The 12,491-nt window shown below is 52.0% G+C and overlaps 1 protein-coding gene across 1 annotated transcript in view; it reads left to right on the forward strand.

The window, feature by feature from the left end:
- Pknox2 (PBX/knotted 1 homeobox 2) overlaps positions 1–12,491 on the forward strand; it is a 264,725-nt gene that overhangs the window by 492 nt on the left and 251,742 nt on the right. The window lies entirely within an intron of this gene.

Genomic DNA, 12,491 nt, shown 5'->3' on the forward strand with positions numbered 1-12,491 from the left:
GCCCGTGGCCGTGCGCGCATTGTCCGCAGGGGCGAGGAGCCGGGCGGTGGACTCCGGCCGCCGCGGGCCTGAACACTGTAGCGGGCGGGCGGGCAGTGGCGCGTCCGAGCGTAGGAATCGCGCCGGCCGGAGTCCAGGCGCCGGCGGCTTCGGGCTGCGCGCTCCGCGGTGCGAGGCGGGGAAGCGCGGACCGGCTCCAGGCTCCCCTCCGGCGTCGGGAGCTCCGGGGCCGGCGCTTCCTCCGCGTCACCAGCCCGGCGCTGCTTGCAAGCGTCTGGAAACCGGAGCAGCCCCAGCCTGCGGCTAGGTAGCTGGAGTAGAGAGCTGCGGCCGCGTCCCGCCAGGCCCGGGGAGGTTTTGCAGAACGGTTCAGTGTGGACCGGGAAACATTGTAGGGTCGGGAATCCGGGGCCGAGGCGCCATGCTCAGGACCCTAGCCCTCGGAGGAGCGAGAATTTGTAGGGTCACCGGTTCTGCGTGGATTGCTGGGGGGTCTTTGGTGAGGGGAGAAGAAAAACTGGGGCTCGCGTCGAAGCTTGGGAATGGGGGGAGCGCCTGGCTCTTGAAATAAGGGACGAATCCTGGGGGGAAAGGGAGATGGAAAGCGCAAAAGAGCCAAAAGCTAAGGGGGAAGAGGCAGAATCCCCAGTCTGCTGCGCAAAGTTTGTTTTCTTCGGGTTGGGCGAGAGGGTTCTCTAGGCTCCCAAACCCGAGGAAGAAACAAGCGCAGTGGGCCGCCCTTTGGGGGGAGCTGCTCGCAAGAGAGCCGGGGTTCCCGCGCGGTGGGGAGGAGAGGGGTTATGGGTCAGCTCTGAGTTAGGCTGTGCTTTAGGGTGGCTGCAGTTTGGGTTGTAGCATCCAGGCTGTTTTCGGAATTGACACTGAAGGGCCGTTTGAGTAGTTTACACGCCGGCCAGAGCCGAGGACTAAAGGTTCAGTTGGGAGACCTAGGGTTAGCTCTGAGGCCGAGATAGAGGGAATGCGTGGCGTTCTTAGGATTCAGCCACAGGATGACGACTCTTCTTTGAGGGTTCAAGCTGTTGGAATTTGGGAAAGGTCGCGATTCTAGTCCCAGAAAAGCGTTTAGGTAGGAGATGAAAGTAGTTGATCTAAGCCACGGCCCGCGCGCCCAGAATGTCTGCTGCACGTCCTCTACGCGTATCTGGAGGAAGAGATTTGGGCACACAGGACTCGATCCTAGGAGAGATTCCGGGAAGCGGACAGATCGAAGGGACATTCTTGGAGAAACGACAAGGCGGCCTCGCCGGACTCTGACTGAACCCCGGCTGCCCAGCGGGATCCACTTGGGGTCTGCAGACGCTGTGCGGCGGGCGGGCGCTGTCTGCGCTCAGGGGCCGCGGCCTGCGGTGGGGGAGGGGAGCGCCGGCCGCTGGGGGCCACCAGGCGCTGGAGAAGTCGCTGCGGGAGGGCAGGGTGGACTCCACCTCCGGCAGGCGACCCATCCCGGAGCCGCCTCCTAATCGCCAAGTGCCTTTTGCGCTTCCCCAGACCCTGCCGGGAAGTCCACGAGCCCTAGCTCCAGTGCGTATTCTGCCCCAAGGGTTGGAGGAAGTTCGGGGTCCCCTGTCCTCACCTGCCTTGTCACAGGACTTCTCAAGAATACTGACTTTTTGGATTTCAAATGTTCTCTAACTCGTGGAAGCCAAATGCTTCTCATATTAGGCAGATTTAAATGACCACCTCCCACCCCAATCTGACAAATGATGGTATTCAAAGAGTCCTAAGCCCCAATCCTGGCCCTCTCACTTTGCTCTTCCGAAGCCCCAGCACCGTGGTGGAAGAGTGTGTGTGTGTGTTGTCTTCTGTCTCTGGACCCAGAATCACCCATTCAGTACGCCCTGTGTGGCTCAGGCCTAGCTCCAGGGTGTGGGGTGGGAAGTCCCCACCTCGGGGGGGGGGGGAGGTTATCTTTGGGGAACTAGCGAAAGAGTTGGAGGGGCAGTGCAGGGGAGCCAGGTTTAAGATTTCCTCCATGCAGTTTTAAGCGTCCCCCTCCCCCAGCAGCGGGCTCCTAGCTGGGCGAGCCGAAAAGCCCTGGCAGGACCTGGAGCCGCGCGACCTGTGAGTGGCCAAGGCGGCCCGGGGCACGGCGACCGCCTCCGCGGCGGTGCTCCAAGGCTGTTGTTTTTCAGGCTTGGAATTCGTGCGCTCGCTCTCCCGCCAAGAGCCCGGGGAGGGGGGGGGGGGGGGGAGCCGTGACCCCATGGAGACTCCCCGGTCACCGCCTCCTCTTTGTGAGCGCGAAAGGCATGAAAGCAGAGAGAAAGAGGAGCTGCTTTGAGTAAGGGCCAGGGGCTTACTGGAGGGAGATGGGCCCGACCACGGCTCACAGTAAAATGCCTCGTGCAAATTGCACTGAAGGATACCCAACTGGAGACTGGCTGTTTTATGATCCTTTCTGGGAGTTTACTGCTCTGTGCTTTTAAGTCTGTAGATTGCTTTAAGTTAATGAAAGTGCTGCTTTCAAAGGGAGCTTTTTATTGTGCGGCAGTGACAAATCCAGTACCTCCCCTTTACTCTTCCCAAATGGGCCTGTTCGGAGAGAGGGAGCTTGCTGGAGTTCCCGGAGGGGCAGAGCTTGGGGGAGGACGCCATGACAATGAGGATTAATAAGTCAATGTACAGGTAATTCAGAAAGATGAGTTTACTTCTTTCCCTGCTCGCTTTCATCCGGGCTTTCGCTGAACCTGGATTTAAATGTTACTTGGTACCTCCTGGCAGTAGCCCATTCTCACGTTGCTTTAGGTAGGCCTGGCCACGTTCAATTCAACCCCAACCGGATTTTAGGATTTCAGCCTCACTGCCAATTCAAACTGCAACTAAAATATTTACTCCGGCACTGGGGAGGGGCTTGGCATTGAGCTCAGCAAGATAAATGTATTTAAATGACTGGCAATCTTGAGAAGAACCAAGGCAGGCTGGTGTGTAGTGGTTTTTTTTTTCTTTCCCCCCTTTTCAATGCCTTTGGCACAAAAGGTGAGATGACAAGGTTTTTGACTAGGTCTTAACACAGAAACTGCAGTGGGGCCGGGCTGTGGCTTTGACCGCATGTCATAACCATTTAAACTGTGGTTAGTTGTTCAAAGCTTAAAGCTTCTCCAAGCTGGGTTTCATTAACTCTACACTAGTTGCCTGGAAGTTCAGTAGCAATAAATTGTATAAACACATTTGAAGTAAGTTAGTGATGAAATAAGGAGAATTACTGTCTTGTGAGGGGAGAATCCTGAATTCATGGAGTTCTAGCCTCGCTTAACTGGAAACATACCTCCTCTCCCCTGGCCTTGAAGTTTATGGGTACACCGCAGTGTGTGTTAAATTTCTTTCTGCCATGTCCATCTTCAACCTGGGGCTGTGACTCATTAGAGACCAAGGCATGCCTAGAAAGCAGAAAGGCTGAGTTTTAAAGGGGTCTCCATTAGTCTGATTTAGGAACCAAACCAAAGCGATCAGCCTGACTTCCTTACCTTTCCTGAAAGCGACGGGCAACATAAACAGCCACAGAACAGGGGAAAATTAGATTTTTAAACGTTAGAGGCTTAATAATACTGTGCTATTAGCAATTGAAATTGTTTTTATTAAAGAAACATCCAATAAAATTTATAGGCTTCCAACATGTTGCAAGATCTCCTTGCTATTTATTTAGCCCCTCCACCTTTCAGAAATTCTACCTCCAATTTTAGACTTTTGTTCCTGATTTATTTAATCTGGAGCACATTTTCTAAATTAGCTGGAGGAGGGTGAGAAATGCTGTTATAAGTTTTCCTTTTTCCTGTGCCGTGCGGCACACGGACTGCAGCACTGTAAGATATATATAAATGTGTGATGCAATTGCTAGAGGTGACGGCATGTGAATGAGAACGTCTGGATCAAACAAAATGCAGATCCCAGGCCAGAGAGGGGGAAAACGACGCTGCAGAGGAAGTTATATGGAAAATGAAATCATCACGGGCCACCACGAGCCCTGAGTCTAGGCGACACACTCTGCTTTGTGGGAAACACTTCATAAGAGATCAGAGACTTATTGCAGATTGAATTCTATCGAAGCAGAATTTAGAGGGAAGAGCCACACTTGCTGGGTACTATCCAGGCAGCAGGGCCAGGATTGTTGCGAAGGGGCTCTGCTAATTTAATTAAACTTAATACCTGATGGGAAAGGGAGGAAAGAGGGAGGGAGGCAAATGGCTGGGTGATAATCAAGGCTGGCAGGTCAGCACGCTGCCGAGCTAGTGTTAGGCTGGAATTTAGGGGGCTGGCAGCCTTATGCCATGCTACTGACTGCTGCTGGGCCCCAGTGTGTCCTCTAGCTGCTAGACCTTGGTTCTTCATCTGTAAGATAGAATGCAGCACACACAGTCTGCATTATTCTTCAGGGAGTAAAGCATGAGTCAAGCCACAGTGCACTCTAAAAATTATAAAGAAAATGGGAGCTCGAGACTTGTTCTTTACGCATTCTTCCCTACCCTGTCTTCCTCCGCCTGTCCCTGGGAGTCTTAGTAGTTCTCAGACTTTGCAGAGTGGGGAGACTCCTGCTGTGATTCTAGAAACTACACACGCCTCAGCAAGAGGAGCAGTTACTATGGAGCTGGGAGACTCAGCCTGTTTCTTCAGATGGGGCTACCTGGAGCAGCCTCCCAGGAACAGAATCCCACTTAGAGGAGAGGCAGCCCTTCTCTTTATGCCCTGGCAAATAAAGGCCTGGCCCTGACTGGTGTGCGACATCTGATTGGGGTGGAGGTGGCAGTAGGGGCTGGTCTGGAGCTAGCCACAGCCTGGGCCTTGCTTAGGGGTCTCCTTGCTGGCAGATCAAAGCCCATTCAAGGCCAGAAAGCCCAAGCAGTTAAGCCTGAAACTTCTGTAAGTGTATGTAGTGTGTGTGCACTCTCACATTCTTTCAGTTCCATGCCTGATTTTTCAAAGTAAGGCCTGATCTTGGAGACCTGGTTCCAGTGGAATGCTGGTCTTTAATTCTTCTTAGTCCGTTGTGAATTCTTTGTGGGTGACTGTTTCTTCCACACTACCTTCCCAGTCATTGGCTGGCGACATTTTCATCTCCATTTTTACTGGGAGCAGAGAGACATGGGATGGGGTACAAGGGGCAACAGTTGGGCGGAAGAGTCCTTCTGTTAGAACTCTTCCAGAAGCCCCAGGAGTCAGGGAGAGCCAAAGCCTGGGCTGGCTCAGCTCTGCCAGAAAGCGGAGCCGGGGAAGAGCCTGCTGCCAACGTGTTGTCTTCTGTCTTGGGGGATCTGCTGTTTGCCCTGGAAGCTTCCCTGCAGGCCCAGCCGGCCTGGGTTTCTAATTACATGAAGGACGTTTCTGCTAAGACCTATCTCACTAAAAACACATCCTTGTGTGTAATAAGAAACCCCAAACCAGGCAGGATATTTTAAAACTGAAGCAATGAAGATTAGATTAAGTCTCCACCAAACAGCTTCGTTCTCATATTATTTTTGGCAGGAATGTGGAGAAAAGCAGCTGGCCCTGGGGCTCAGGGCAGACTCCTAGGACTTGGATGGGGCCCGGAGTGGGTGGCGTAAACTGTTAGTTCCCTGTTTAGTAGGAATGTGGCCAATTTCAGTACAGCTTCAGGGGGTGGGGGGACCGGAGGGCTCAGAGGCTCTAGGGAGGGAGGGATGAGATCCAGATGGGTCACGAAGTGGCTGCAATATCCAAGGTCGCACAATAGCAGCAGTGAGAAAGCTTTTCAGTTCCTCACCTAGTGTTTGTGTTCAACTTACGCTGGCCCCTGCCCCCACTCCCTCCGACTCTGCAAGGACACTGGACAGCCATCCTCCTCCACAGGGCCTTCAGAGGCAGCTTCACGGATCAAGCCCTTTTGGGCTGAGAGAGGGAATGAAGATTGTCCAGGGTTTCCGGACGCAGAGCTCGGCACTCTAGCTTCAGAATCCCTCATCCTGCCCTCCTGGTGTCCATTCATTTGTTTGCTCCTTCACTGCGCCCATTTTTATAGAGTGTCTTCTAAGTGCCTAGCACAGTCGTAGGCATTGAGGACACAACAGCAAGAGCAAAGCAAACTCTGTGGCCATAGAGTCTGTCCTCCAGGGGCTGCTGGCAGTGGGGATGAGAGGGCGTGGGCTGGCACATCAGAAGAATTGCATTTGGGGCCTTGCTCTCTGCTGTAACTTGACTGTAGACAAGTTGCTTGGGATCTTTGATCCAGTTTTCCCAACTGGATATTGGGAAACAGAGCTACACGGCTTGTAGGTTCCTGGAGACAGCACTTCTGAGTACCTGGCACAGAAGAGAGATTCACTCTCCTGCCCTGTGTTGTTCTGGAGTGGCTGATCCAGTTGGTGGACTGTCCAGTTCTTTCCCTTTCCTGCTTGCTTCCTTGGGATATTGCATGGGCCCCATCCCAGGTGATTGTTACCGTCTACAGCACACAGCCAGTTAACCCTGTGCCCGTTAGATTCCTGGGCAGCTGGGAGTGAGGAAGGTTTGTGAGTGGTGGTGTTGATGACAGATAGAACCCACAGACACCTTTGGGTGCACAGAGGGACAGTAAAAGATACTGACCAGTAGTTAACTAACAGATGCAAAAGTAGGGTAGGGAAAAGAGTCACTGGAGTGCTGTTAACAACGCTGCCTTCTTGGAGGAGAAGAGCTCAGAGTAGGGTCAAGACAGCTGCCTCGGGGTGAGCGCAAGGATGCCAGGCCTGCCAAGATCTCTGTGACTTGATATGAGGAGAGAGCCAGCCCCCTCTGCCTGTTCCAGCAGGCCAGAAGTGGGCTGTCACTGTCCTGGAAGTGCCAGCAAGGTCTCCCTTTGTGTACCAGCTTTTCTTCTACATGGAAGGACTCCAGAGAAGCCCTGTTCTCAGTGGGAACATTTAGGTTCATGAGTTAATGCATGAAGTAGGAAAAAAAAAAAAAACCCAAACTTTATTCTTGGCTACACTACAACCACCTTAGCCAGTATCCCCACTCTTCACAAGCATAGAGAGCAGAAACTCAGGCCCACACCTGGCTCTTTCTCTGCTTGGAAAGCATGAAGCTGATACGCTCGATGTCATTGAGATGGTGGGCAGGACAGAGATCAGACCTCAGCTATAGGGCACAGTGGGCTTCATTTTGGATTCAGCCAAGGCTGTGTGATCTTAAACAGGTGCCTTGCTCTCTCTGGACGTCAGTGTCCTCTGTTATCCGGTGAGGAACTTGAACTTGTTCTCTGAGGTCTCCTTCAGTTCAGAGTTCTAGGACCCTGTCTCTCCTTGCTGCATGAATAGGCAACCACAGAAACAGCCTGTGTGTGTGTGACAGATCTAAGCAGAGAACTCTTAACAGCAGTGAACAGCTGCAGGGGTTCGAGCTGTAAGGGCTTGGTCCTGGGGGTGCCCCTGAGGGTCTTAAAGACAGTGAGGCTAGAAGAGGTGGATTCTACTTCCTCATAGCCTTCCTGGGGCAAATGGATGTGTCCTAGCAATAAGAGTTGACTCTATGGGGCAGAACTGTCAGTCTGAATGTTCATTGTCTTCTTATTAAAAGCATCATTTACTTGTTCTGTTGATTTTTTAAAAAATGTATTTGGTACAGGATCTCACTATGCAGCTGTGACTTGTAGTGATCCTCCCGCTTCCAGTCTCCCCACTACTGGAATTACAGGTGTATACCACCATGCCTGGATTTGGGTGCTGGCTCAGCACACCTGGGGTGGGGCAGACATGGCATGCAGTACTGGGGAATCAAACCTGGTTCCTATGCTTGCCTAAGCAGACACTTAGTTTGCTGGGCTATCTCACTGGCCTCCCTACTTGTTCTGTTGAGATAGTATAGTTTTGGAAGGAAGGTAGGCTTTGGAGTCACACTCTGGGTTCTGACTATGATTTGACTACTAGACTGCTCTGTGTCCTCAGGCACATCACTTTGCCTCTGAACTGCAGGTCTCTTAGTTATCAAGTGGAAATAGTAACTCTACTGTGAAGCACATGTACAGCAACCTGACAACTCTAGGAGAAAAATATGTAAAGCCTGTTGATACATTGTAAGCTCATCGTGAATATTAAGGATTTTTTCTCAATAAAGTTTGTTCTCATTTGCTCCTCTTTAACTTTGTGAAGTAGGTAAAACGGGTATTGTCTGATCATTTTACAGATAGGGAGACACTAAGGCAGAGTGGCAGGTTCAGAAAGCAGCTGAAGGTATGTCTGCCCCTTGATTGTACAGTGCAGCACTAGGTCTCTGCCATGGTGGTCCTTTCTTTTGTCTTTTAGAGACTAAGCAGAGTCCTTGTTGAGCTCTGAGGAGTTACTTTGCCTGAGCTGTACCTATTTTTCTCCTGAGGATCTGTTTTGTCTTCTTCGGAACTGAGCATTGATCTCCGGACCTTGCACTTGCCAAGCTGAGCTATCTCCCCAGCCCCTGAGAATCTTTTTGAAATAAACTATCTCAACTCATTGGTCATAGCTACTGGCTGTTATAGAAATCAAAACCTAGAAGAGCTATTTTTTTAAATTTTAACTTCCACAAAGCTTGTAGTCCAGGTGGGCTGGCCTGGCCAATACAGAGAGAGATAGATTAAGGGTAGGGAGCTGTGGCAACAGTAATGGGTGGGGGTGGCAGAGCCACGGTGAAGCCTGGATTTGCTAGCTCAGGCTGGAAGCTGGAGCCCCAGAGTGAAGAGCATGCTGGGGTGGCAGTGAGGGTCATGCCTGTGGTCTTCAGCTCACCATCCTGGTGAATGTCAAGGGGCATTTTAGCCTACCAGTAGTAGCGTCTACTCCTATTAAATATGGGGACAGAGTTGCCCTGTGTTTCAGGGTAGTGCATGTGTTATGGTAGCATAGGGAACAGTGAGCCTTGTCCCTGGGCCTTTTCTAGCATCTTCAACCCAACATTGCTATTGAGGAATTTCCATACCAAGTCCTGGGCTAGGAAGTTCTGGGCTAGGTCTGATTTTAATAGACTTCTTCCCTTCGGAGCTGTCCCCGTTCATTCTCAGATGAGATCATCTTCTGTGTGGGTTAAGACTTCAAGCCTCAGGCCCAGAGAAGCTGGGAGTTAGAAGCCCTGACAGCCAGGATATGTGTCCAGGGCCCCATGGTGACAGGTACTTGGGCTTATCTTGCCACCTCTTTAGGGAGGGGCCCATGGGTTCCTCAGTAGGCGTGGTCTGAGCCGTTTTCATTCATGCCCAATAGTGTGCTGTATGGACCCCAGTTCCTTATGCTCGTGCAGAGGGAGGCCAAACACATGCACACTGACCTGGGAAAAGCAGTGTGACCTTGAACATTGCTTAGCTGCTTGGAGTCTCCGCATCCTTGTTTTATACCATGAATAGGAGGTTAGGCCGGATGATCTGCAAGGCCCCTTGCTGGGTTAGTGTTTGGTGATACTGTGGTCTCTCCATGCTAATGTGTATATTCTCATCCACAAGCACCAAGCATTTGGAGAGGAGGGGGCCATTTGGGGCATTTAGTACATTTGGGGGAAGCCTGTTAGGTGGGGTGGAAAGGTGAGCCAGGTCTCACTTACTGGGATGCAGGGGCTTGGGGAGCTCCTGCAGAGGGGCCCTGCCTAATACTCCAATTTCAGGGGGACTGAGAGGCAAAACTCAGGCAGGAGAGCCTAGTGACATGGGTGCTCCCCTGAGGCTCTTGTAGTGGGTGGAAGGAGCTCTCTTCTGCCCCATGAAGGGATAGCTGGACTCACAGTAGGGCAGCGTTCCCAGGGGCACTCCATATCCCCCAGACTAATTCTGGAAGAAAGCTGAGGAGCTGGAGGGGAGCCCTGAAGGCTTCCCTGGATCCTGCTCCCAGCGAGTGGCACTTCCTTCCCTAGGGAAGCACCTCACTCCCTGGGCCTCTGGGAATTAATGAAGTAGTGCTATAGTAGTACTGGCGCTCTGATTTCCAGATTTCACTTTCTTAGCTGGACACATGTGCTCCTGGAGTGCTTTTCAAAGTTATTTCTGTGTCTTTCAGGAAAAGAATGAAGGGAGAGCCCTTTCCCAGGCACTACTGCAGGGAGTAGTGGCCTCAGCTGCTGACAGGGCAAAGGGGAACCCCAAGCAAGAAGTTCTGGCATGGAGGCCTGGAGCTGGCATCCCTGGCTCAGCCACAGCAAATGGGGCTTTGCAAAGGGAGCTGGGTGGTAACCAGAGTTTGCTAGTAGATAAAAGCAGGAGGAAGAATTTTTCTGAGATTGGAGACTATGGTGTAAGTGTATGGGGAAGCCTCAGCATGAAGGCCAGAGGATGGAGGCTCCTCCTACCGTCTGACCCAGGGCCCCATCTTGGGTTGGGAGCTTGCACCCCTCTTCTGCTGGGTCATCCATCACTGCAGAACTGAGAAGGAAGTGAGGCTCAGAGGAGATGGGAGGCTTTGTCCAAGGCCCACAGTGGGCTGTGTATAAGTCTCGGCCCTGGGAGCTTGCTGCCTGCTCTGTGGAGTGGTGTGTTCTGGGGAAGGTTGCCAAATCCCTCCATCTCCTCTTTCCTCCAGGCTCATCTGTTCCTTGTACACAGTGCAGCACAGCGTGGCTTGGGGAGACTGTGGATGGAGAGACGATGGTGTGAGAGATGATGCGTGGTGGGGAACAGGCCAAAGGCTGGGGTGTGAGCCCCGTGGCTGTGCTCTTGGTGCCACCGTAAAAGCTGGCTTCACTTTCCTTATCAGTCAACTGGTGGTTAATAACACCTCCTGTCAGGGCTGTGGGGAAGATCAAACGAGCTAGCTTATGTGGATGTGTTGTATGCATCGCATAAACATAAATGAAAGCGCCTACACAGTGCCTTACATGTAAGATGTGGAGGAGAAGATTGGCTGGTACAGAGTATATGTTTCTTATTAGTTTAAAACAGAGCATCAACAGAAACATACAATCGCTGTCATACTCACTTGCAGTGTGATGATAACCATCTTGAAGTGATTGAAAGCCGGTGAGATACCTTTGGAAACTTGGCCGTGTGACTGGGGCATGAACGGCTCCCTGTGGGATGCCTGAGCCATCTCAGAGTCAGCTAACCTAGATTATGTGCATTGTGTCTGCCTCTGTTGTTCTCCTTTATATTTTCCCAGTTGGTCCTCCATAAGGGCTCTCTGGGAGCTGGGTGAGAGGGTGGCGGTGCTGGCCTCTGCCAGTCTTGTTGGCTTGAGCCAGGCCTTCGCATCTTCCCTGCTGGCAGCTTTCATTGTGTAGAGTTTTAGTGCCTTGTGCGTGTCAGACCCTGGGGATATGACCATGACAGAGATAGGCCCCCTGCCATCAGTGCTCAGTAGGTCCCTGGGGGAGAATGACACAGAAGTTCATAGGGAACCTTTGAACCTTGTTGGAGTTCTAGACAAACCATGGAAAGAGCCACAGAGAAGTACAGGCAGCTGAGAGAGCACAGAAGGGTGCATAGCCCCCTCTAGGAGGCTGGAGGATGTGAGGTTAAGCTAGAGCTCAAAGGAAGAGTTGCACCCCGCTAGGTAAGGAGTATGGGCTGGAGCTGCAGATCCCCTGGGCTGGCTACATGCTGAGTTCTGTCCCTTTGGTGAGGCCATTCTTAGGGAGAGTGTTAGCCAAGCCCTCCATTGCAGGGGCTCCTTTTCCACCCCTTACAAGGGCAGAACAAGAAGAGCGTGATAGCTAAAAGATGCTTTCTCCTGAGCTTTCCTGCCTGGGTGTCTCAGAGTGCAGTGGCTTCTGTCCTCACCCCCACTTACCTTTGGCCCACCATCTGGATGCATCTCCTCCCTTTCTTCTTGCAGCCCTTGATTGTATCCAGGGGGTACACTCAGATCCTAGCTGGGTCTAATTTGGGAAGCTCCTCAGTGGAAGTAGCAGCAGCGAGGTGAATGGCAATGACCTAATCATTCCTTCTCAGCACCAGCCATGGAAAGCATACCAGGAGAAGCTCTTTGGCAGATCTGGCCCTGCCTCCCCCATGTAGGAGGGGGTCAGCATGGCCTTTTCTCTTGAGGACCTGATGGGGCAGCCAAGGCAGTGTCTTCCCCTCAGCAAGACTGAGCACTACCTGTGAATGTTTTGCAGTCTGGTTATTTAGAAGGGGCAGGTACAGGCCAAGACACTAGGGCTACATAGGTAGGAAAAGAAAAGCTGATGCTCCTTGGTCCAAGAGTCAGGACACACAGTGTGGCAAAGGACACCTGCTCTGGGGTCAGACAGGTAGGAGGACAGCTTACCTTCTGGTGCTTGCTGGCTGGCTGTTCTGGGTGACTGTCCAACTCCTTCAGCCCTACTTTCTCTTGTTTTTGTGAAAAACAAGTAACAGTGTCTCTTGGCGGGGAATGAAATGAGTGTACTGGTTGCTTTCCCATTGCTAGAACAAAATACCCAACCTGCAAATATAAAGGATGAGGGATTTACTTGGTTTGTGATTTCAGTGGGTTCGGCCCCTGGTTGGCTGACTCCATGGAGAAAGCAGCACGGTGTAGAAAAGCTGATCAAGTCATGGTGCTCAGGAAGGAGGGGTGGAGGGAAAGAGGAAGGGAGAAGGAGGGAGAGGG

This window comes from Octodon degus, unplaced genomic scaffold, assembly GCF_000260255.1.
Source record: "Octodon degus isolate 3935 unplaced genomic scaffold, OctDeg1.0 scaffold00136, whole genome shotgun sequence".
Taxonomy (NCBI): domain Eukaryota; kingdom Metazoa; phylum Chordata; class Mammalia; order Rodentia; family Octodontidae; genus Octodon; species Octodon degus.